We start from the raw sequence: 25,145 nt of genomic DNA on the forward strand, positions 1-25,145 counted from the left end.
TAATGGTAAAGAAAGATGACATCTATTGTACGTTCAACATGTAGCAGGCTCCATGATAGATGTTCTGGGTAAATAACGAGATCCTGAAGAGTCTCTGCTTGTTTTTTTTTTTGTTTTGTCTTGGTTTGTAGTGGGGGAGGGCGGTGCTTATCTGATTTTTCTCCTATAACTGCCCTCATCATGCTCTGTTGGACTCCATGGGGTGACAGTGAATCTTACCAAGATGTCAGTCTTATCCTTTACCTTCCTGGATGACTGATCACAGTATCAGTCTCAAGGTGATCCTCAAAGACCTCACCCTTTTCATTTTTATAGTGTAGACGCGTGTTAGAACCCAAGTTGTCTGCTCTGCAGGCTGGATGTGAGGCTCCACCAGCTGAGCGTGGGGGACCTTGGTCTGTGCTCACCCTCTCCCCCTCACTCTTCCCTATGCCTTGTCCCGTGGGTTGGGGTGTATGTAGAAGGAGAGAGAGTAAAGGCAAGTTTCCCCAGTAATGGCCCCACGACGTGGTGCTGTCCCCTCTGTATCTTGTCCATGTGTCTCTGGGCGTGGCCTCTGTTCAACGCCAGCTCTCTCAGGGGACATCTGTAGTTCTTCCTGGGTCTCCTGGGGCCTCCCTTTGCACAGATTCTAGCCTAGAAGATCCACTTCAGGGATCTCTTCTCCTTCCCTCACCCATCTACATGTCAGGGGCAGCCCACTGGGAAGATTCCAGCAGGAAGACTCCAGTATAACCATCTTCTTGGGGAAAACTGATATTTGAGAAAACAGATACTGAAACAGAAAGGAGTATTAGTGGAAATACTGGTGAAAATGGAAAAAAAAAAGTCTAGGGTTTAGTTAATAGTAATATAGTAAGGTTGGGTTTCCCAGATGGTGCTAGCATCTGCCTGCCAATGCAGGAGCAGTGAGAGATGAGGGTTCGATCCCTGGGTTGGGAAGATTCCCCTGGAGAAGGAAATGGCAACCCACTCCAGTATTCTTGCTTAGGAAATCCAATGGTCAGAGGAGCCTGGCAGGGCTACCGTCCATGGGGTCGCAAAGAGTCAGACACGACTGAGCATCTGAGCACAATGTGTTCATATATATGTGAGCCCATATAAATGTGCTTAGAAACCAACTAAGAAAGGCTAGTTTCTTAGTTTTGGCATATGTATCATATTAATGGAAGTTAATAATAGTAAAGGAAACTGGTAAGGGGTAGACATGAATATTGTATTATCTTTGTAACTTTTCAGTATATCTATAATTATTCTAAAATGAAAAATGCTATTTTTGAAAGCTAGCTAATGTGAAAATGTTTCAAAAATAATCCATACATTCTTAAACATGTAATTTCCTCTTAAATATATAAATATGCATTCTTTACCTATTTTTAGAAATAAAGCTCATTCCTTCATATATGGATACACTGACTGAACTGCACTTCAATTTTCTTATATAAACTAAACCCAGAGGATAATTAGTCATCTGTAATTTTTAACTTCAGTTCCTTTTCTTAAAAAATGATAATTTAAAGGAATTGGAAAGCATTCTGATGACAGTGTTTTTCTATATTTATTATTTTTCCAATCCTTTATAGATAGCATGTTGTATTAAATAAGATTATGTTTCAACATTCATTAAAATTTGTAAGCATACACAAAAACTGAGAGAATGTTATAATGAATATTCATGTACCTATTACTTGGCTCAATAATTACCACTATGTTGCCAATACTGATATACATTTTTTCTGAAACATTTTAAAGCAATCCTAGTCATTTGTTTTGCTACCCATACTTCTAGAGCATCTCAAACCAATAAAGATATTTGCTTTACATAACCATTGTGCCTTTATCACAAACAACAAAATTAACTATAATGCCTTATTATCTAACATTCACTCCACATTCAACTTCACACAACTGGAAAGTTTGTTCCTTTTTTTAGCAACTCACTTGAAGAAAGATTAAATTTGGCTTTTCTGAAAACTAGAACTTTCTTTTCACACTCGTATTAGTGCACTGTTGTTCTAGCCAAACGATGACATCATTGACAGAAAGAGACAGACACAGTTCCAACATGTAAGAAGGTTACATTGGTAAAGGATGTGACGACTTAACTGTTTTGGAAACCATTACCCAAATCAGTAGCGGCATTAACGGTGGTGGTGGTTTAGTCGCTCAGTCGTGTCCAACTCTTGCGACCCCACTGATTGTAGCCTGCGGGCTCCTCTGTCCATGGGATTCTCTAGGCAAGAACACTGGAGTGGTTTGCCATTTCCTTCTCCAGGGGATCTTCCCGACCCAGGGATCAAACCCAAGTCTCCAGCACTGCAGGCAGATGCTTTACCAGCTGAGCTATGAGGGAAGCCCAATAGTGTTAATGATAATACTTAAAAATTGAAAACAACCCAATGCCTATCGTGGTTAAATTTTCTTAATTTATCTATTTTAATTGGAGGATAATTACAATTTTGTGATGGGTTTTGCCATACATCAACATGAATTAGCCATAAGTATACATGTGTCCCCCCCATCCTGAACCCCCCCTCCCACCACCCTCCCCACCCTATCTACCATGGTTAATTTTATGTGTCAACGTTACCGGATCAGAGTGCCCACATATCTGGCTTGATATTGTTTCTGGGTGTGTTTATGAGGATGTTCGTGGACGAAATTAGCATTTAAATCAGTAGACGGAGTATACAGGTTTGCCTTCCCAGTGAAGGTGGATCTCATCCAGTTTGTTGAGAGACTAAATAGAACAAAAAGGTGAACAAAGGAAGAACCTGTTTGTTTGGCTCTACTAGAGCTGGGTCACTGTTTTTCTGCACTCAAACCGGGGTTGACCCCATTGGCTGCCTTGATTCTGAGACCTTTGGACTTGGACTGGGACCACACCACTGGCTTTCTTGGACCTTCATCTTGCAGCTGACAGGCCATGGAACTTCTCAGACTCCATACTCATGTGAGTCAATCACTCATAGGAAACCTAATTCTATATATCTGTATAAAATAAAACAGGCTCTATTTCTCCGAAAAATCTGACTAATACAGTGCCCAACAAAAAGGAGCTGACCAAATAAACCATGATGCAATGCTGTAGACAACAGGGAGCCACAGAAGGATTTGGGGCAGGGGAGTAGTACAGCGAATTGAATGGAGGGAGGAAGAGGTATTGCAACATTTTAAGGCAAAAAACTGATTTCCTATCCCCAATTATTTTTCTCCAAGTGAAGTCAGTTCCACTAGCTAAAACTAACCTTGAACTCTCTTTAGCCCCTCACTCACTCCTCCCAAGGGTGAATTTGACCTCAGAAAGACACCCAAATCCTTCCTTCCCTCATCTTGAGAAAAAAGCTGTGCGTGGCAGACATGTGATCTCAGTTTCAGCCCATGGTGAGTTTTGTAGTGAAATCTCTGTCCCCTGTAGGAGGAGAGGCAAGCATAAGGTAAAGTCCTCAATGACTGGTAGATTACCTAGGAACAGACCAAAGGAAAGAGGGTGTCTGAGTCTTTTCAACAAATGGTGATGAGACAACTGGATGGTCACATGCAAAACACTGAGTCTGGACCCCTACCTCATATCACTTACAGAAATCAACTCAAAATATATCATAGACCAACATGCAAGAGCTAAAACTATAAAAATCTTTGAAGAAGACATAGGAGTAAACTTTCATGACCTTGGATTAGGCAACAATTTTAGTCTTGAGAATGCAAGGTGCCAGGTGCTTTTAACCATGATAGTGGAAAAGTGGAAATTCTCTTTATTATTTTAGCTGCAAGAAAGAATACTTACCAAATTAATAATTCTTATCTAGGTGTTCTTCATATGAAAAGATCTATGACTTTCCACTTGTGACCATGTGACCAAAAACATGTGACACTGTTGTGCTTATTTATGTCTTTGGCTCCTTGCTGAAAGATTCACAGAATTTCATTTTCTCATTTCTAGATGGGAAATATGATGTCAGCATAATCACTGACTTGCATCAGCTGTCATCAGTCTTTGGAGAAATGGACTTATCTGTACCAGATCACATGACTTTCTTTGCCTAGAATCCTAACATTGTCGCCTTTATGACCAGCAAGGCTGTATAGACAACATTGCTTGAGTCAAACTCAAGACCCATTCCGCCATAGTATTCATTACTTTTCAATCATATATATGCTTCCTAGGTGGTGTAGTGGTAAAGAATATGCCTGCCAATGCAGGAGACGCAAGAGACACGGTTCAATCCCTGGGGGGAGAAGATCCCCTGGAGTAGGAAATGACAATCCACTCCAGTCTTCTTGCCTGGAAAACTCCATGGACAGAGAAGCCTGGTAAGCTATTATCCAGAGGTTGCAAGGAGTCAGACACAACTGAGCACAGAAGCTTTAATCATATGTATCTTCAGGTCTCATTCCTTTTAGCACCTACCTGTCAATTTAATGGGCATGTGTATATGTATAATGATATGTATAATTATATAATCACTTAAATTTTCTTCTGTCTGGGATTATTCTCTAGCTATTCCTCTGTCATCGTATTCTCTTGTTCTCTGTCAAAGTGTAAACCACTTGAGTGTCAGGATCATCCTTCACCAATTTTGTTTTTCCCATGATGCCTAGTCCAGCTCTAAGTCCACACTATATCAGTGTTTCACAAAACGTGGAAGGAATTCCCTGCTTCAAGATCACCAAGGGTATTTTTAAAGCATAGATTCAGTTGTAGAGATGGATAGTGGTGATGGTTGCACTATAATATGAATGTACGTCATTGAGCTGCACACTTAGAAATGATTAAAATGGTCAATTTTGTTACGCATATTCCATCACAGATTAAAAAATTCAAATGCTTAAAAAGCATATTTTTAGGCCCAAAAGATCAGTGAATAAGAACCTGAGGGAATGATGCCTGAGAATTTACATTTTCCTAGTTCTTCTCCAGGTGTTTCTTACGCAACTTGGTTTGAAAAATCATCACACTAGATAGCAGATAAATGCCAATGGTTTTCTTGTGTAATTGATTAATGGGGACATTAATCTATATTCAGACTATAGACAGTGCTGACTTACAAGCTCCGATGGCTCAGGAGGCTTAATAAAAGCCCAGGAGAAAAAAGTCTATATCTACTATCTAGAAATATTAACTCTTTATCAGCCCTTTCTCTAAAAATAAAATCGTTTCTAAAAACAGCTTCCTGTACAATATTCTGTACTTCATAAAGAGTTTATGAGGAATCATGGAAGAAGTATAAACCCTATAAAATAAAAATGCGACATAAATTATCAGCTTCACCACCACAAGTACCTGACAACCCCTGCATGTGTGGGGCCAAGTTCACCAACCTTGAAACATTCAAAGGAAATGTTCTCAGTAGGAACAAAGCCATTCTAAAACTCGGTCATCACTCAAATTGCTATCATGAGTGCCACATGAGCAGCGGTTTGTTGAATTGAATGATCATAAGCAGAGGTTTGCTGAATCGAATGATTCAAGGTTTTCTGAATATGCCTGATAGAGATTGACTACCGTATCAAACCCAGCATCTATTTTAAGTGATTGAAAACCCTTAAGCACTGCTGAGACCGCATTACTCTTCATCAAGCATACACTCAGGCAAGATTCCATATGCTTAACCTTCTACTAGGCTCAACCACTTCTAACTGCTAAGGAGACCAACCTATCTGTCTATGTGTGGCTGTAAGAAATGGCCTCAGACTTATACTTGAAGGTGGCTGGTAGTCCAGGGTTCCTCATCCGCAGTTTTCAAAGGCAAGGTGGGAAAATATTGGGAAACCTCTGGGACAGGTTACCACTAAGAGTGGGGCTGCAGATAAGAGTGAAAAAATATTGTTCTGGAAAGCAAAATGATGAGGTGATTCAAAACATGGAACTGTACAAAGTTACTTGATGTGCGTGATAAAGCCAGCGTAGGAGGTGAAGACAAATTGCAGAGACTGTAAGTGGAAAGAACTGGATGCATAGAGATATGATCATGGACACAAGGAAGCAAACGAATGGTAACAACTTGGGTATAAAAATAACAAGGTTATTGAGAAACAGAAAATAGAACGATGGTTGCCAGGGGTTAGGGGGAGAGAGGAAGGAGGGGGTGTCCAATGGATATAGAGTTTCAAATCTGCAGGATGAAGAAATTCATTCCAGAGGTTTGTGGCACAACAGAGGGCATGTAATTAACACTACTGTCCTGCACACGTGAAGATGGATAAGATGGTAAATTTTACGCTGTGTGTTTCTCACCACAATAATGAAAGCAATAATAAGCCTGTATAGATGAACTTAGGGACAAGATATCATCTTCCTCGTACGACAGTTCAGTGTTCAACAGATTGATCTCAGCTTCATAAGCTAGCCTGAAAAAAAGAAAAAATAGGCAATCTTATATCACTGTAATCTGACAGGGGTAAACACTTAGAGAAATTCATCCTCATCATCCACAGATATATTGAGCATCTACAGACGCCTGACCACTGATTTAAGGATACAAGATATGTGATATTTGATTAAAAAATTGATCTGACACTCAAAATATGATTTTTAAAAAATCATAGTTTACTATTCATCTGGCTAAAATTATAACCCATCCCTGGCAAGTGGTTCAACTTGGCCCGAAATGTGACACCACTTGAAACTAATTAACTCTCAGCCACCTCATTCCCACTTGAAACAGATGTCTTGATTGAAAAAATATTCCTGGCTATGTTTCAAGTATGTTCAAGCACTAAACCAAAAATATTTATGAGATAAGAATATAGTAATAACCCATGCTTCTATGCTAGTTATAGCCTGCTGCTGCTGCTGCAGCTGGTTGCTAAATTTAAACCCGTTGCTTTAAAGCCTCAGTTTGTCAATAAGATACCAGAAAAAAATGAAAGTAATGAGAGTAGGAGATAAAATTTATTGACCACTTACTAGGCTTCACTATAATTCTTCAATGAAATTGTTTGAGAGATTTGTCCTGTTTTACAGAAGGAAATTGAGGTTTAGGAAGATTACGTAACTTAGTCAAGTCATACAGCCTAGAGGCAATAGATCCTAAACTGAAACCTAAACTAAGCTAAGCTAAGCTAAGCTAAGTCACTTCAGTTGTGTCTGACTCTGTGCAACCCCATAGACGGCAGCCCACCAGGCTCCCCTGCCCCTGGGATTCTCCAGGCAAGAACACTGGAGTGGGTTGCCATTTCCTTCTCCAATGCAGGAAAGTGAAAAGTGAAAGTGAAGTCGCTCAGTCGTGTCTGACTCCTAGCGACCCCATGGACTGCAGCCTACCAGGCTCCTCCGTCCATGGGATTTTCCAGGCAAGAGTACTGGAGTGGGGTGCCACTGCCTTCTCCTAACTGAAACCTGTATCTGGCTAAATTCAAAACCTATCCTCTTCCCATTTCTCAAGCTGCTTACAGAGAAGTCAAATAGAGAGAAATTTGAGAACTGCAGAGTCATTCTCCAACATGTTGACAACATTAATCCCTTGTCATTTAACTCTGTGATCACCAAACACTCTCGATCACGCGTCCCCTTTGATTAAAAAAGGGCACACCTCCTGTATAGTGATGGTTATCTATTGTTCTTCCAAACTACTCTAAAACTTGGTGCTTTAAAACAACCACCGTATTATTATGACTCATGACTTTGTTAGTCCTGTATTAAGACAGAGCTCAGTGGGTGATTCTTCTGCTTCTTTGACTAGGGTTTCTCAGTGGTATTCAACTAATGGCTCAGCCAGGCTGGTTTGGAGGATCCAAGACCACTTTGCTCACAAGCCTAGTGTCTTAGAGGAGACACCAGAAAAGTTAGGTTCAAATGGGGCTCTCTCTTTCTTCATGAGATCTCAGTGCCTTTCCACATAGTCTCCCCAGAAGGGAATTCCCACTTCTTACATGGTGACTCAGGACTTATGAGAAGTTCTCTGGAAGATGAAGTAGAAGCTGCCAGTCTCTTAAGGACTGGACACAGAAATGAATATCGTATCCCTTTCATCATATTCTGTTAGTCAAAGCAGTCACAGAAACAGCACAGATTCAAGAGAAAGTCATACAGATTCCTACTTTTCAGTGGAAGGATTATCAGAAAACTTGAAACCAACTTTAACCCGCTGTGTGTGTGCTCGGTCATGTCCAACTCTTTGCGCCCTGTGGACGGTTCCCCTCCAGGCGCCTCTGTCCGTGGAATTTACCAGGCAAGAATACTGAAGTGGGTTGCCATTTTCTTCTCCAGGGGATCTTCCTGACCCAGGGGTCGAACTCACATCTCTTGAGTCTCTTGCATTGGCAAGCAGATTCTTTACCACTGAGCCACCTGCTGAACTATTATAATACAGAATGAACATCGGAAAACACACAAAACAGAAAGTGTTAAGAAATAAATACATAAATAAATAGGCTAATAATTCCCTCCCATGGTCTTTGAATCAGCTTGTACAACTTCTAAGGAGAACATACTTCCATTTTAGATCCTCTTACTCTACCTTCCAATATATTCATTTATTAATTCACAAAGTGCATATGAAGAGAGCAACTTCTGTGCAATAGACACTGTATTAGGAACTGACGAACAAACATGGCCCTCACTCGTTAGGAATTCACGACACAACGGGGAAAACAGACGATACAAATAATTATAATTCAAGTTAGAAGTGTGATCGTAGAAAAGAGTATTACAGCCCACAGGAGCATGAGGAACATTTTGAACTTGACCTGGGGACTCAAGGAAGCAGGCATCTTTCTGGATCCTGCTCGTTTGCCATTGTCTTCATGAATGGGCTGCAAAACCCCAAAGACTGGTCAAAGTCCCTGAAGACACAACAATATATATATTCCTTTCATTGTCCTAAATACTCAGTTTGAATTTCAAGTGATGGAACTAACTGATTAGATTTTCTTGTGCCTAGGGTGTAAAACTCTACCTCTAACCACAGTCGGCTTATTCATCAAAAGGGTAGGTGGGTAAGAAAGAGAACAGAGGAAACCAGCCCAAACTTATCAGCACCACTGGACATAAAGTAGTGATCATAATACCTGCACAGAACAGAACAGGATACAAAACCTCTCATGTTCCTTATCGCATTAAATAACAAAGTATTAACAACAGTTTTTAGACTAAGAAGAGCAGGGTTTTATATATCCTCCCAAATGGTAAGTCACAGAATGTTCCTTAACACAGCATTCACATTGCCTTATTCGATCCGGCTATTTTTTGAAATGTAGAGTCGCAAGCAAAACCTCTCCAAGAATCAGGGACAGAGGTGGGGTGGAAATCATTCCCTTCCTTTTCATGAATACGGGCCCCCTGTTGTAAGTAACCATCTTTACTTCTGAGTCTGTGGAATCAGGGACAGAGGTGGGGTGGAAATCATTCCCTTCCTTTTCATGAATACGGGCCCCCTGTTGTAAGTAACCATCTTTACTTCTGAGTCTGTGGATAATAAAACCTGACAAAGTGGAGTTTGACCGCAGCCTGGGGTCCACCGGGCAGACTATGACTAGCATCATCAGCCAGCAGTTAGCTGAGAAATTACAACGTTCTGGGTACAGTGTCGCTATAGACACTAAAATTCTTGAGACAGGTAGGTGGCAGAGAGGATTATCAAGCATGGTCCCTGGTGATCTTTTAGAACAGCTTAGATAAAGGATCTGTCCAGAGTGAATTAGGTGGAGCCCTGCCTCCAAGCCCAAGTGAAACACATGCTGTTTCAGAACATCGTCCTGCCCTTTCATTCTTTCTATAACGTTTATGAAAAATGAGATCAGTTGTTGACTTATAGGTGGAGAGACTTTAGAGATTATCATTCCAACCGTCTTGTTTTAAGCTAAAGAGGTTGAGACCCAAGCAGTGAATTGACTTCCCAAAGATATATGGCCCAATCTCACCAAATGTCCTACTTTTCACTAGTTGTTCACATCAAACTGGGTACATGACTTTGAAATTATGCTAAAAAACCTGGACTCTAATGAGAATGCTTATACCAGAGCAGAGGATTAACACATGTACTGGTTATACCAAGTTTCACAGGGCCCTCCTATCACACCATGGAATATGCCTCCTCAGGAAGCCTTTGTTCAGGGTTTTTAGAACCAAGCATCATTTTAAATCCTGCAAACATAGTGAATAACAGAATCTAAATGCACATGCAGCATACTACAGTGCTTCCTGCCCAATTATATCCTAATAAATGTCTTTACATGCTCATTTTTATTCATGGATTTCATGACCGAGGAGGGATCATTATACAGACACCAAAAGTCTGTGCACACACACATACACACACACAGCTGGAAACCATTTAAAAAGCTTTTAGCCCATTAAGTTTACTCCAGAAATATGAGTTAGGAAATTTATAAGTAGGAACTACTAAGCTATAAATTTCTACCCATGGCTATAAAATTTACCTACAAATCTATCTCTAAAGCAGTGTGAAGGAAAAAAGGGAGAGTGAATTACATCAAAAAAAAAAAAAAAAATTACTTGTTGTTTTCTGTTTTTTTTTTTTTTCACCATTCAACCAACTGTGTTTATTTCTATTTTGTATAGTTTGTATTTCAGATACTATTTAAGGTCAGTAAAACACCAACATATCCACTGAATATTATTTATAAAGAGGCAGAGAACTTCTAGGTTTTTTAAGGTACAATATAGGGTCACAACAGAAAGATCCCCTGGAGAAGGGCATGGCAACCCACTTCAGTATTCCTACCTGGAGAATCCCATGGACAGAGGAGCCTGGTGGGCTACAGTCCATGGGGTCATAAAGAGTCAGACACAACTGAAGTGACTCAGCATGCATGCACGCATGTATTTTTAGCTTATTTTTTATGCTTTTAGAACATTCTTGACTGGTTTGCTGGCTTTGTAGTTAGTGTTAGCCAATGTGATTCTTACCATTGTCTCCCTTGCTTCTTGCCTTAGCTCCTCATTTAAACAACTAAGCTATTCCGTGCTCACTGCCTCCGGGAAGTAATTTAAAAGCAGAAAATGTAGAGGGAAAAGGAGTCTCATTAGGTTTTGAGCTTCAAAAGTCTATGGCTTAAGAGAACAACAATAACAACAACAACAACAATTCAGGCAGGAGGGAAACATTTAGTAGAAAATATGAATGAAAGTGAAGTATACTAATGCATGTATATGGAATTTAGAAAGATGGTAACGATAACCCTGTATGCGAGACAGCAAAAGAGACACAGATGTATAGAACAGTCTTTTGGACTCTGTGGGAGAGGACAAGGGTGGGATGGTTTGGGAGAATGGCACTGAAACATGTATATTATCATATGTGAAACTAATCGCCAGTCAAGGTTGATGCATGATACAGGATGCTCAGGGCTGGTGACTGGATGACCCAGAGGGATGGGATGGGGAGGGAAGTATGAGACCCATGGCAGATTCATGTCAATGTATGGCAAAACCAATACAATATTGTAAAGTAACTAGCCTCCAAAAAAATAAATAAAGTGAAAAAAAACAGAAAGTGAATGTTAGTCACATAGTCATGTGTCTGACTCTTTGTGACCCCATGGACTATATAGCTTGCCAGGCTCCTCTGTCCATGGAATTCCCCAGGCAAGAAGACTGGAGTGGGTTGCCATTTCCTTCTCCAGGGGATCTTCCTGACTCAGGGATGGAACCCAGGTCTCCTGCATTGCAGGCAGATTCTTTACCATTTGACCCAGCAGGGAAACCCCCAAAAATATGAATAAATCTCCCCAATCACTCTCAACTCCCTATCACCACCAATCCTCACACAATTGCCAGACTGAAAGCAGGTGGAAGAGGCAGGTGGCACCCAATAAGATGAGACTGGAAAGCTGGTTCACAGTCAGTATCCACAGGGCCCCGGTGGAACAAGTCCCATCCACCTCCAGCTCTCCATCCCCAATCCTCACCCTTGTTCTTCACATTATCCTCCCAGAGGACATCCAGCCAGAACTTCCCTACACCTGCAGCCAACAGGACACTTGTCTGCATTCTAAGATTTTGTTTGACACCTATCTGACTTAACCTGTGTGGACCACTCCTTGCAATAACCAAGTACACCTGTAATTTTCAGAAGTGAGCAGAGCCCAGGAAACCTAAAGGAAATGTAGAAGAGAAAGTTTTCCTTCTACCTGAATATGGGATAAGCCAGCTCGAGACAGTTTCCAGCAATAGTCAGCTCTAGTTTAATTAAAGGGACAATACTTAGAAATTAAAAGTAAACTAAATTGTTGAGGGTAAGACCTGAATAGTCTCTAAGTTTCGTATTGATTCTAAATTTCAATGACTCTATGAAGTAGTCCCATAAAGTTTTGCCTTTACAAAGGAAAATGTTTATTAAAGAAAGCTTTAAGTCTATTTTCAAGTAAATAATTTGAAGCTTAGTTGAGCTATCAAGTCATCAATAACAAGAATTCATCAATGATATTAATAATAAGTCATCAATGACAGCAGGAATTGAAACACCTAACTCCTGAGTCTAGAACCTGTGATTAGCATCAATCACAGTTTCAACACGAAACAGTCTATCCAACTGCCCAAAATTAAGGGACTGTAGCAGAGAGGGAGGAGAAGGCAATGGCAACCCACTCCAGTGTTCTTGCCTGGAGAATCCCAGGGACAGGGAAGCCTGGTGGGCTGCCATCTCTGGGGTCACACAGAGTCGGACACGACTGAAGCAATTTAGCAGCAGCAGCAGAGAGGGATGAAGATAGCCCAGGCCATTCAGTGGTGGGAGGGGTCAGGATGGGGAGGCAAGATGAGTGGGGAATGCTCTGACTCCAAAATACGGTTTCACCTCTCTAGTCCTCCTTCTGTATTTTCTTCCCACTTATGTGGCACCTAGGTCTCCTTTAGTATGTAAGACAATAAGCTGAATATCTCCTCCTTCCTCTTTTAGAAACCATTCTCAGACAGGTTCTGTCGGTAAAAATATTCTTCATTTACAAGAGTACAAGCTCTGACTTAATTCCTCCCACTGTTGCCGAGAATGAAGCATGCGGGCCTGCCTCCTCTTCTGGTCTCTCAGCATCACATGGAGTCAGCTGCAGGTAACGCATAGAGCCTCCCAGCCCTGGAACGCCAGAGCCATTTTGGTAACCAAACCACTAAGGTGAAGCTCTGCGAGATGTTATGGACTCTTTAATGCTTTTTCCCTGTCGTTGGCCAGTGCCCAGTGACGTTCCGTTTAGTGACCCATCTCCACAGCCCCCCCATCCCACTGACCTGCGGCTCCAGCCTCCCACTCCCATCCTCCCCTCCTCTGTTTTCACTGTGTCCTTTTAAACTCCTGTTCCATCACCAACAGATTCATTTATGCCCTTAGTCTCTTTGAAAGACACACAACATGCCCTTTGCTTTAATTAAATCCTGACATTTCCCCCAATTTCCATCTCCCTTGAAGATCTCTCAAGTGGAGTCTGTTGTTTCTCCCATGTCTACACAGTACAGTCAGGATTCTCCTCGTTGCCTGTTTCCAGTTCAAGGCCATTACCCATCAGCTTTATGAAAAACCCTCTCATTATTTGCTATATAAACCATTGGAGATCTGCTTTGCCTCCAAGATCTACAGTCAATCCAGCTCTGCCCAGACTGATGGGCTGCTGAACAATGCCCAGCCCTTTCACTATCGGCTGGCTTTCTGCCTTAACTCCTCCACCATCTCGGAAAACTTCAGAGATGTAATGGATAACTTCTTCTTGAACTTCTCCACTCTAATGATTTCTACCTTCACGTCTCTCCACCACACTTCCCTATGACCACCGCTTGGATCTTTGAGGATAGAAAAGAAAATACTAAATAAGAGTTTAATGAAGTCCTAAAACTAAGCAAATAGTATTATAAATAAAATAATTTATCGGATGGAATTAAGAGAACATTGCATACTACAAGAGAAAGAGTTGATGAATTTGGTAAAAGCACAGTGTATGCTATGCTATGCTATGCTAAGTCGCTTCAGTCGTGTCCGACTCTGTGCAACCCCATAGACGGCAGCCCACCAGGCTCCCCCCTCCCTGGGATTCTCCAGGCAAGAACACTGGAGTGGGTTGCCATTTCCTTCTCCAATGCAGGAAAGTGAAAGTGAAGTCACTCAGTCGTGTCTGACTCTTAGGGACCCCATGGATTGCAGCCTAACAGGCTCCTCCGTCCATGGGATTTTCCAACCAAGAGTACTGGAGTGGGGTGCCATTGCCTTCTCCCTAAAACACAATAGAAATTATCAAAGCTAAAACAGGGAGGGGAAAAAATTTAAAAATAATGACCATAGCTTCCATTGGTCTGTAGGACAAAATTGAGTAGACTAATATATGTATAATTTGAGTTCCAGGGAGGAGAGACAGAAAATAAATATTTGAAGGAAAGTGGATGTAAGTTTTTTTTAATTTTCATTAAAATACCAACTGATATATGCAATAAACTAAGTAACTCAAAACATGGTAAATATAACAACAACAAAAAAAACACCCCACACTAGGCTAGGTATACAATAGTCAAACTATTGAAAATCAGAAATAAAGAAAAAAAATCCTCAAAGAAGTGAAAGAAAAAAAGATACACTCCACACACAGAAAGAAATATTAATATAAATTATGAACAATTTCTCATCAGTAATAATTGAAGTCAGAGGCAATGGTACAATATTTTTAATGAGTTGAAAGGAAAAATATAATCAACAAAGAACCCAATATCCAACAAAAATATCCTTCAAAACTGAAGGTTAAATAAAGGTATTTTTCATATCGTAGTATTTGACTTCAAGAGGTCAAAGTAAAATAATACCATATAGAAATGTCAATATACAGAATGGAATAAATCAGGAGAACTAAAATTACAATAATTTTGGCTAAATATATTTTCTTAAATATACTTAATTTTGTATTCTTAATATATCTTTCTTAAAGAACAAAGAACATTTTAAAGCAAACACAATGACTTTATAAGGTCTGGGAGTTGGTGATGGACAGGGAGGCCTGGCGTGCTGCGATTCATGGGGTCGCAAAGAGTAGGACACGACGGAGCGACTGATCTGATCTGATCTGATAATATATGGACATGTAAAATGTATATAAACAATATCACAAAGTTCTGGAGGGTATAAAATTTAATTATATTATCATAAATTTCTTATTTAAGTAGTCTAATAATCAGTCAAGGTAAACCATGATAAGTTATATTATAACCCCTCTACCCAAATTGGGCTTCCCTGGTGGCTTAGAGGTTAAAGCGTCTGCCTCTACTGCAGGAGACCTGGGTTCGATCCCTGGGTCGGGAAGATCCCCTAGAGAAGGAAATGGAAACCCACTCCAGGATTCTTGCCTGGAGAATCCCATGGATGGAGGAGCCTGGTGGGCTACAGTCCATAGGGTTGCAAAGAGTCGGACACGACTGAGCGACTTAACTTTAACTTCTAACTTTATTTATACCCAAATGGGTATAGCAAAAAAGCCAACTGAGAGATTAGGCTAAAAGACTAAAAAAATACTCAAATGAGACAAAAGAAGAAATAAAGAGCACATGGGCTATATAGAAAACAAGTAATATAAATTCAAATATGTCAACAATTATATTAATTATAAATGCACTAAACATACCAATTAAAAGGCAAATAAGATGAGATTGGACTTTTTAAAAAGTAGCATGGCATCTGGTCCCATCACTTCATGGCAAATAGATGGGGAAAAAATGCAAACAGTGGCTGACTTTATTTTTCCAGGCTCCAAAATCACTGCAGATGGTGATTGTAGCCATGAAATTAAAAGACACTTACTCCTTGGAAGGAAAGTTATGACCAACCTAGACTGCATATTAAAAAGCACAGACATTACTTTGCCAACAAAGGTCCATCTAGTCAAGGCTATGGTTTTTCCAGTGTTCACGTATGGATGTGAGGGTTGGACTGTGAAGAAAGCTGACTGCCAAAGAATTGATGCTTTTGAACTGTGGTGTTGGAGAAGACTCTTGAGAGTCCCTTGGACTGCAAGGAGATCCAACCAGTCCACTCTAAAGGAGATCAGTCCTGGGTGTTCTTGGAAGGACTGATGCTAAAGCTGAAACTCCAATAATTTGGCCACCTGCTGCAAAGAACCAACTCATTTGAAAAGACCCTGGTGCTGGCAAAGATTGAGGGCAGGAGGAGAAGGGGACGACAGAGGATAAGATGGTTGGATGGCATCACCGACTCAATGGACATGGGTTTGGGTGGACTCCGGGAGTTGGTGATGGACAGGGAGGCCTGGCATGCTGCGGTTCATGGGGTCACAGAGTCAGACATGACTGAGCGACTGAACTGAACTAAAAAGTAGCATAATTATATTCCGTTTTCACAATACGCAACTTAAATTAAAGCTATGGACAGGTTGAAAGTAAGTAATGGAAAAACACATCATGCAAATACTGAACATAAAATCTTCTGTGGCTCCACTAAGATCACACAAAATAGGCAATGAGCTTAACAGAGGTAAAGAGGGACAATTCATAATCTTAAAAAATATCAGTTCATCAAGAAAGACATAATTCCTGAATCTGTATGCAGCAAATAAAAGTTTCAAGAAATACTAAGAAAAATTTAACAAAACTAAAGCAAGAAATATACAGATTTTATATCAGTTCAGTTAGTCACTCAGTCGTGTCCAACTCTTTGAGACCCCATGGACTGCAGCATACCAGGCCTCCCTGTCCATCACCAACTCCCAGAGTTTACTGAAACTCATGTCCATTGCAGCGAAGGCACTGGCACCCCACTCCAGTACTCTTGCCTGGAAAATCCCATGGATGGAGGAGCATGGTAGGCTGCAGTCCATGGGGTTGCTACGAGTCAGACACGACTGAGCGGCTTCACTTTCACTTTTCACTTTCATGCATTGGAGAAGGAAATGGCAACCCACTCCAGTGTTCTTGCCTGGAGAATCCCAGGGATGGGGAGCCTGGTGGGCTGCCATCTATGGGGTCGCACAGAGTTGGACACGCCTGAAGCGACTTGGCAGCAGCAGCAGCATGTCCATTGAGTCGGTGATGCCATCCAACTATCTCATCTTCTGTGGTCCCCTTCTCCTCATGCCTTCAATATTTCCCAGCATCAGGGTATTTTCCAGTGAGTCAGTTCTTCGCATCAGGTGGCCAAAGGATTGGAGTTTCAGCTTCAGCATCAGTCCTTCCCATGAATATTCAGGACTGATTTCCTTTACATTGGGCTGGTTGAATCTCCTTGCCGTCCAAGGGACTCAAAAGTCTTCTCCAACACCACAGTTCAAAAGCATCAATTCTTTGGTGCTCAGCTTTTTATAGTCGAACTCTCATATCCATATAGGACTACTGGAAAAAACATAGCTTTGACTAGATGGACCTTTGTTGGCAAAGTAACATATCTGCTTTTTAATATGCTGTCTAGATTGGTCATAACTTTCCTTCCAAGGAGCAAGGGTCTTTTAATTTCGTGGCTGCAGTCCCCATCCGCAGAGATTTTACATAGGGGCTTATTTAAATGGCCTAATAAAGGCTTCATTTTTACACTTACTGATAAAAGTCTGTCAGTTTCTATGAGGTTCTGATACCAAAGTTTCCATACCCCCTTATTGTGCAAGTAAAATGCAACATCATTTAAGAGGGAGAACATGAAAATATTACTTAGGGATACAGTCTATACATTGCTTAGGCAGAAGTAATGCCTTCCCTGTATGAAGTCTCTATTGATCACACACAGATATAGACTCTGAGAGCTTTAACATGAAAGCTGGGTTTAATAAACTACTCTCTAGCTTTTATTTCTTAAAACAAGACCTATGTTATATTTTAGCATGCTTATAGTATCATCATTCTTTAAATTGGAGTCTCTACACAAAACGTTTTTTAAATTAGCCTTCGTTCCTTCATTTCCAAAGTCTAACACACATTACCACTGTTTTACACTAGCATATTACATCTGATTTTTAATTTGGAATAATGTGTCTTTCAACCCCATTTATTTTATATGATTTGTTAAGAACATCAGTCTCATCAAACTAATTATCGAAGGCAAATGGCTTACCATAAAATTAATGTACTCAGCACCCCCCAAGTTAGTTATTATTCAAACGCACCAATTCTTTTCCTTCATGTATAATTAGTTTTAGACATGTAAATGAAGATGATTAAAAATAAGTAAAGAGTGAAGTTATGAAATTGATTCATATGTTCTACTTTTCAGAATCATTATTTCTTAGTCCCTTCAAAGCTGAAAGGATGATTCTGCAGGCAGCATTGTGACAGATGGCAATACAGCCAGCCCAAGGCGAACTGTCTTTTAACTCATCTGTCTAATATCCTTCCCCCTTTTCGCAATCCCCTTGTACTTCTCCTTCCCCTCAGAAGCCCAAGACCCTCCACAAACATTTTTGTTTGATCAAACCACATGTCAACCTTTGAAGAGGCAGATGACATCCCATAGGCTGAGCCCTGAAGCACAGAAAGTATCAAATTTCCATTAGGATACAGGACCTAGGAAATGGCTAGCTACACTGACTGCTTAAAATTTCACCTTTATAAAGATTTCATGCCTTGCTCATTCCAAACATATTCACAGAGAGATGGATTCCAGTTCCCCAGCTATGCACCAACTGTTTGACTGTGGCAGGTTATTTAGCTCATCATCTGTAAATGGTAATATCTAATTCACAAATGTTTGATTGAAGTCAGTATGAGTTAAATGTTTAGTCAAGAGGAAAATATCATACAATGTAAAAAAACTGTATTACCCAGCAAAAAAACTTTTTATAAAATCCTATTCCTTGAAAAGTTTATGGTGACAGTTTTATAACTCAGATTTATACCATTCAGCAAGCATTATGATATTTTCCTGTGCATTTTCTCTGTCCAGTTTTGATGTAAGAATTAGGACCAGTCAGACCAGGTGAGTCAGATCTTACTAACCCAAGCTGTCATATTATAAAACAAAAACAACAATCCCAAGTTTCTGAAGTTGTTCCAAGTATGACATAAGGTAACGTGCATAAAGTGTCTAGTTAAATAAAGATCTAATATATAGTAAGTTCTTGATAAATAATAGCTTTCAATACTACTTCCAGCTGTTCCATTTCACCAAGGGTAGAGTATATAATGGCACCCCACTCCAGTACTCTTGCCTGGAAAATCCCATGCATGGAGGAGCCTGATAGGCTGCAGTCCATGGGGTCGCTAAGAGTCAGACACGACTGAGCGACTTCACTTTCACTTTCATGCATTGGAGAAGGAAATGGCAACCCACTCGTGTTCTTGCCTGGAGAATCCCAGGGACGGGGGAGCCTGGTGGGCTGCCGTCTATGAGGTCGCACAGAGTCGGACACGACTGAAGCGACTTAGCAGCAGCAGCAGAGTATATAAAAATGAGGATTGTGCCCTAGTCTTCTTAAAAAATCTCAGTCTCAGTTTTCTCTAAATACCTCCTCAGAAACTGGAAAGTTGCCAAGATCACATCTGGCCTAAAATGAATCTAGAAGAAAGACGGATGAAGGAAAGAACAAAGACATTAAGGGAAAAACAAATTTGCTCTCAAGTAATAGTAACAAGAGTGGGAAGACCTAAGGACAAGAGCGGAGGCAAAAAAGAAAGCAACCATCCAGATGATTCATTTTGGTTCTGATTTTCTTTTGTAAAAATGCAACTTGTTTAAAAGAAACAAGCTATCAAGTTATGACACGACAGGGAGGAATCTTAAATGCATATAATTGAGCAAAAGTAGCCAATCTTGAAAAAGTTACATGCTGTATGATTCCAACTACATGACTGGCATTCTGTAACAAGCAAAATTATGGAGACAGGACAAAGATTAAGGTTAGCAAAGGTCATGGGGGATGGAGGGGTGAACAGGTGGAGCACACAGAATTCTGTGGGTAGTAAAACTACTCTGAATGGTACTAAACTGGTGGGTACGTGTCATTATAAGTTTGTCCAAACCCACAGACTGTACATCACCAGGAGTGAACTCTAATGTGAACTAGGACTCTGGCTGACAACGATATGTCAATGCAGATTCATCAGTTGTAACAAATGTACCACTGTGGCGAGGGATGTTGATAACTGGGGAGGCTATGAATGTGGGAGCAGGACGTATATGGAAAATGCCTAGGCCTTCCTCTCAATTTTGCAGTGACCCTAAAACAGTTCTAAAAAATAAAGCCTAGGTTTTAAAATGCCACAGAAAATTAAATTTCTTTGTATTTTCCTTTTATTATTGTTGACATAGACATGGAACACCAGAGCCCGATACTTTATTTTTAGTTAATTTCAGGCTAATTGTTTGGTTCAAAAACAACAATCTTGGATAAGCAGCAGGTAAAACAATTTTCCCATGCCAACCTGCTATCCTAAATCAGTTCTTTGTTTCTGTTGCCTGCGGCAGAATTCTCATTTGGATAAAACCTGGGCTTCCGCCCGGTGGCATTCCTCACCTTGCCAAGGTAAACGTCTCGTCAGGGATGCCGCAGCATGTTGAACCTCTGGGCAGCCATTTAGCAGCACAGAGAAGAGCCACGAGTGGTGTCCAGAAAAATTGTTCTTCTCAAATGAAAAGTGACACATGCAGCCTAGGCTCCACGAGGCCAAAACACCCTATTAAAAAACTGTCGTAGATCAGATTGTTTACTTGGTGTGCATGCGTACGTGCTCAGTCGCCTCACTTGTGTCCGTTGCTATGCGACCCTATGGACCGTAGCCTGCCAGGCTCCTCTGTCCATGGGATGGTCCAGGCAAGAATTCAGGAGTGGGCTGCCACGCCCTCCTCCAGGGGATCTTCTCAGCCCGGGAATCCAACCTGGGGATCAAGCCTGTGTCTCTTGCATTGCAGGTGGATTCTTTACCCACACAGTCACCTGGGATGCCCTTATTTGGTATACTAAGGAACACATCCCTTCCCCTGCCATCCAAAAGAATCGCTTACCTGAATTTAATCACCTCTACTAACATCGTTGGATGCCCTTTTTTTGTGTGTAGAAATATTCTTGCTAAACTTAACTGGGAACTTCAAGGAAGGACATAGAAATTCTATAAATTCCTTGGAAAACATTTTCCAGGTTCTTGTGTCTCTAAGTCTACATCAGTCCCACATAAAGTCATTAAGTGATTTGGGTTCACTGAGTCAGAATAATACAAGCTTCTTAAAAATTATTGTTGACATGACTCTCTGAATAGTTCAAGTAAATGGTGTTTAAACGCTTAACTTATCCTGACATTTGCTTTAAGAACGCATTTTGGTTTTCAAAATGATACAGAGTTTTATATTAGCATCCAGATTGAATGCATCCTATTGAAATCTGTTTCTCCTCTTCCTCCTCTCTTAAAGAAATAAAGTTATGCTATTCTCAAACATTTAGCTGAAAGGATCACTTTGTATATGGTATCAGATTTTTAAGGAAGTAGCCAATCAGTTCATTTTCCTGTCAAAGTTTTAAATTTTGATTGACTTTTTCACATCCTAAAAATAATTCTTTTTTTCCAGAATTCTTTATCCAGGAATGTCTATGCCATCTGCCATGGACTGAGTTCTAGGGTACTATAAAAAAAAACAGTTGCAAACAAGCCTAAAGTTGCAGAGCTGTGGATGTATTCTTCATTTTAAGAAATTGATATTTAAAAGCAATTTTTGTATTAGTAAATAAGTGTTAGTCACTCAGTCGTTTCCGACTCTTTGTGACCCCATGGACTGTAGCCCACTAGGCTCCTCTGTCCATGGGATTCTCCAGGCAAGAATTCTGGAATGGGTTGCCATTACCTTCTCCAGGGGATCTTCCCAACCCAGGGATCGAACCCAGGCCTCCTGCATTGCAGGCAGATTCTTTACTGTCTGAGCCTTTTTGAATTAGTGGTTTCAAATTTTATCATGCCTAATATTTATACTTTAAAAAATTGATAACCTGCAGATATCCAAGCTGTATCTCCAGATATCTTGATGGAGTAATCTGGGAATCTGTATTTTTAACAAACTTCCCAAATAACTCTATGTAGACTGTCGTAGACTGAATTTTGAGAAACAAGCTATAATGGGATGGAAATATAGATTCATTCTTTTTTTTAAGGACTTGTATTATGTTTTTCTTTTTTTATTGAAGTACAGTTGGCCTACAATATTGTGTTAGCCTCAAGTGTAGAGCAAAGTGATTCATATATATATATAATATATTCATATATTTATATATATATGAATATATATACACACACACACATTTATATGTTCTTTTTCAGATTCTTTTCCATATAGGTTATTACAAGATATTGAATATAGTTCTCTGTGCTACAGAGTAGTCCTTGTTTATCTGTTTTTATATAATAGCGTATGTCTGTTAATCCCAAACTCCTAATTTATCTCTTCTCCTCCCTTTCCCCTTTGGTAACCCTAAGTTTGTTTTCCATGACTGTGATTCTATTTCTATTTGATAAATAAGTTCATTTGTCTTTTTTTAAGATTCCACATTTAAGTAATATCATGTGATATTTGTCTTTCTCTGGCTTACTTCACTCAGTATGATAATTTCTAGGATCACCTTATTGCTTATGAATGAATGCTTATGAATGAAAAATTGCATTATTTCATTCTTTTTATGACAGTAATATTCTACTACATCTTCTTTGTCCATCCATCTGTTGATGGACCCTGAGGTTGCTTCCAAGTCTTGGTTTTTGTAAATAGTGTTTCTATGAACATTGGGATATGCTAAGTCGCTTCAGTAGTGCCCGATTCTGTGCAACACTATGGACTGTATATGTATCTTTTTAACTACAGGTTTTGTTTTTTTTTACAGATATATACCCAGCAGGATTGCTGAAGCATGTGGTGACTCTATTTCTGGTTTTTTAAGGAACCTCCATACTTGTTTTCAGAATTTGGATTTGTTGTTGATAGTTTTGATGGGGGAAGGGTAGAGTGAGCATGGAGCCTATGGAATCCTGCAAGAGAGGGGGATCAATGGAGCCATAAAGACTAGAAATCAATTTAGAACTCAGAGCCTGGAGGAATGATGAAGATGTATTTGCTTGCCTCGTAATCTTGCCTAGTGCTGGCTAGACCTCCAACTGGAGACTGTCACAATTCCAAGAGGCTGACCACTGATGCTCTGACACTGTCTTTGACCACACCCTTCATTCCAAATTTGAAAACCAGGATATCTTAAGTGTCAAAAAATCTGGTACTCAAATACAGAGTTCAGCAAACCTCCACATATGTGATGGTTTGGCTCCTTATATTTAGCACCATATACAAGCCTAAGCAAGCTTCTCTTATTTATGAAGAAAAATATAGAGACACATAGGGACTAAAGTTGTAGCCAAGACAGTCTGCAGGTAAGATTTGTTTATGGAGGAGACTGAATCTGCCTAAGTTATTGTCCTCTAAGCGCAGCAATATTTACAGCACTATTCATGTTCTGCAACTAATAAAAATGACCTAAAATCATCCTGCACCAAACCTTATATTAATGTAAAGTTATCGGCGAAAAGCACAGTGCATATGAGTTAAGAAAGTCAGCATTAGACAATAACCCCAGCAGCACCTGGATATTCTGTCCCTTCTAGAGGTGGTTTTAGAAAAATCTGTGCTTTGTACATAGAGAGACACTATATATCCTCTGTGGGTAATTGTGAATGATTGCCAAAGTAAAGCATAAATTCACAGGAAGCTTGGGCCAGTAGAAAGCACGGACTGTAAATCTGAACTTCCCGACACCTAAGGTTGAATTCTCAGCCATTGTATTCCATAGATAACTTTACAAAGGGAGGAATTTTTTAAAGTTTCTTTAGTAATTAACTTTAAAGTATTGCAATTACATGGTAACTAACTCTGTAGTCTGGCAATTAACCAAAAATACAAAATCAAAGAAAAATTAGAATCTGAAGCAACCAATTCACAGATTCTTGTGTGGTTTTTTCCCTATTGATGTTGCTTATATCCTTAAACAGGTGTCTCTGGAAACTTAATATGCAAATAAAGCTATTTATTAAGCCACAGTAGTAATATCTATTAGTGTTCACTTGTTATGGGCAGTCCTGAAGTTTCTAATATAAAAAAAATAAAAATAGCTACCATGCATCAGGAAGATCCCCTGGAGTAGGAAATGACAACTCATTCCAGTATTCTTGCCTGGAAAATTCCATGGATGGAGGAGCCTGGTGGGCTTCAGTCCAGGGAAATCAATGAGTCAGAGACGACTTAGCACACACACACACATACACACACACATAAATCAATCACCTACTATTCACCAGATGAAGTACTAAGAGCTTAAAATGATTTAACTATTCCATTTATGGTACATTATATATTCAAAAGCAGAGACATTACTTTGCCAACAAAGGTTCGTCTGGTCAAGGCTATGGTTTTTCCTGTGGTCATGTATGGATGTGAGAGTTGGTCTGTGAAGACGGCTGAGCGCCGAAGAATTGATGCTTTTGAACTGTGGTGTTGGAGAAGACTCTTGAGAGTCCCTTGGACTGCAAGGAGATCCAACCAGTCCATTCTGAAGGAGATCAGCCCTGGATTTCTTTGGAAGGAATGATGCTAAAGCTGAAACTCCAGTACTTTGGCCACGTCATGCAAAGAGTTGACTCATTGGAAAAGACTCTGATGCTGGGAGGGATTGGGGGCAAGAGGAGAAGGGGACAACAGAGGATGAGATGGCTGGATGGCATCACTGACTCGATGGATGTGGGTCTCAGTGAACTCCGGGAGTTGGTGATGGACAGGGAGGCCTGGCATGCTGCGGTTCATGGGGTCGCAAAGAGTCGGACACAACTGAGCGACTGATCTGATCTGATATATTTACAATCACGCTTCCTCAGTGTAGTGAAGTTACAGAGTTCATGGGTCCTTTAAATAAATGCTTGGGAGGAAGAGGGAGAGGACAACAAAAATGACCACAGTAAATAAATCCTTTCACAACTAAACAGTGTGTCTATCCCAAACAAACTTTCAAATGTGAAATCAAGTGTGAGTATCTTAAAATGGAGAACTACGGCCACTCTTCCTCGCTCATTGAAGACCACGCATGCGTGCTCAGTCACCTCAGTTGTGTTGGACTCTTTGCGACCCCATGGACTGCAGCCCACTAGGCTCCTCTGACCATGGGATTCTCCAAGAAAGAATACTGGAGTGGGTTGCCATGGCCTCCTCCAGGGTTCTCCCCGAACACGTCTCCTTCCCGAACACGTCTCCTGTGTCTCC

The 25,145-nt window shown here is 40.3% G+C and overlaps 1 long non-coding RNA gene across 1 annotated transcript; it reads right to left on the reverse strand.

Annotated features, from left to right (window-relative positions):
- Positions 1-1,748: 1,748 nt before the first annotated feature.
- On the reverse strand, positions 1,749-6,351 carry LOC138985440 (uncharacterized). Its single transcript, XR_011462500.1, has 3 exons — positions 6,239-6,351; positions 2,591-2,740; positions 1,749-2,343 (listed from the first exon to the last, which is right to left on the reverse strand). It is a non-coding gene; the product is annotated as an uncharacterized lncRNA (long non-coding RNA).
- Positions 6,352-25,145: the final 18,794 nt, after the last annotated feature.

This window comes from Bos mutus, chromosome 24, assembly GCF_027580195.1.
Source record: "Bos mutus isolate GX-2022 chromosome 24, NWIPB_WYAK_1.1, whole genome shotgun sequence".
Lineage (NCBI taxonomy): Eukaryota > Metazoa > Chordata > Mammalia > Artiodactyla > Bovidae > Bos > Bos mutus.